This window comes from Hemicordylus capensis, chromosome 6 (assembly GCF_027244095.1).
Source record: "Hemicordylus capensis ecotype Gifberg chromosome 6, rHemCap1.1.pri, whole genome shotgun sequence".
NCBI lineage: Eukaryota > Metazoa > Chordata > Lepidosauria > Squamata > Cordylidae > Hemicordylus > Hemicordylus capensis.
Genome location: NC_069662.1, coordinates 65,684,398 through 65,686,342, shown reverse-complemented (window position 1 = coordinate 65,686,342; position 1,945 = coordinate 65,684,398). Strand labels below are relative to the sequence as shown.

Sequence of the window (1,945 nt, the reverse complement as noted above, 5' to 3'; positions counted from 1 at the left end):
TTCCTATTACTCTGTGGATAAGCAAGTGAACATGACTGATCATCAAATTCCCACTGAAATGCTCTGAATTCTGAAATGCTGCAATGTTCTGAATTCTGCTGACACAAATTGTGATTAGGGGTTTGCAAGCCAGCCATTTGGCCAGCTCAGCTTTGGGCTTGGCCGAACTGGGCCGAGTAAGTTCACGGGCCAGCTCAGGTATACATGTAAAGGGAAATGCTTGACCTGTTCCACCTTTACCAACAGGATTAGGGATCCTGGCAGGGGAGACACCATGATAATGAAGGTTGTTTTCCCAGGGTGAGGCTCATCCATTGCACTCCAGGTGTGCTGACCCCTGTGATTTCCTCAAATGTCTGAAACTCAGTTGCATAATTTGTGGTAAATTACATGTAAAGGAGAATCTTCAAGAATTCCCCTTTACAAGTATACCCAAGCCTGCCTGCGAGCTGGTTCTTTGACCCAGCGGCCAGGCCAGTTTGAATTTGGACTGTCTGAACTGAGCCAGCTTAAGGTTGAGTCTGGCTCAAAGAGAGTTGGCCCATGCATCGCCTGGAGCCTTTGGAGTCAGGCAGTATATAAATTGAAATCCAGTCAAAAAAATCTGGTAGGCTGTGTGTAAAAACCATCATCATCATCATCATCATCATCATCATCATCATCCCCCAGTGAGGCACTAACTTGGCGTGCTTGTGGGACTTGCGTGCTCTGAGGAAGGTGAGAGCTATGCCAGAGGTCCACCCATACTGGACAGGTGTCACCAGAGGAGCCAGAAGAAGAATGCCTGTCCCATCAACAATATGGTGAGATGTAACATTAACAAATCTATACCAGATTGGTTGTCACTCAGGTCAACAAGGACTGCGCCAGGTGCTGGAGTCCCTGGACATCTGGTGGCAAGTGGGCTCAAGAACTCATGATATTTAGTTGAGCAACCAGGGCTGGAGACTGCAGGGTTACTGGAAGAAATGTTGCTTAACAAGAAAAAAATATATGAAACATGCCAACAAGGAAATAATGATCTGCTATTACAAGTCTAGTCCAACTAGAAGAGGTTATTTAAAAAGAATGCACAAAATTTGGAAACAGAAGCATCCAGATGCAGAAATAACAGAACAAAGGCTAGCAGACCAGAGAACATTCATAATAAGAAATAAAGTATTCACAGAAGTTGAGCTGGAAGAACTGCAAAGAGCAACACAGGCTCAAGATATAGAAGAAGAATTACCACCAACTGAAGCAGTTGCTCAGGCGCAGGTGGAGCAGGAGCTGGAAAAAGAGGATGCCACTGTTGCTGAACTGTTTCAAAATCAAAACCAGGGAAACCTCCCCTTTGCTTCACCTCAAAAACCCGAATGCCATTTAACAGAAAAGCAACAAGAACTAAAGCAAAAAATAACTGAGCACATGAACCAAACAACCACCAGGGTTCGACTTCTAGCTCTAAAAAACAGTTGCCAAAAAACCAACTTGCTCAGGCATTAAAAGATGTCAATGCTGCACTTGCAGAAATAACAACCAATAATTTGCAAGAAACAAACCAACTAATGTACAGTGCATCAACAATAACAACACAAGAGCTCAGATATAAGATCAGTGGAATTAGATTCAAAAATAAAATCACCAGGCTTAATTCAGATGCTAGTAAATTGAAAGATATGAAAGACTAGAAGCTGAAGAATGAAAACACCAAACAGTATCTGATCCAAAAATACCATCTAGATTCAAGGAAAATTAGAGAAGTCCTGGAAATAATAAAGCAGCAAATAACAGCAGTGTCAAAGAAGATTAGCAGATACGAAGCCAGAATTACACAACACAGGCAGAATCTCCAATTTCAGTCGAATCAGAGATGTTTCTACCAAAGCATAGAAGGAGAAACTGTAAGAAACGTAGAAACACCAAATAAAAAAGGAACAGTGCAATTCTGGGGGAAATAATGGGA

The 1,945-nt window shown here is 42.3% G+C and overlaps 1 pseudogene; it reads left to right on the top strand.

Annotated features, from left to right (window-relative positions):
* The first annotated feature begins 254 nt into the window (after positions 1 to 254).
* LOC128332215 (uncharacterized) lies at positions 255 to 397 on the top strand (annotated as a pseudogene).
* Positions 398 to 1,945: the final 1,548 nt, after the last annotated feature.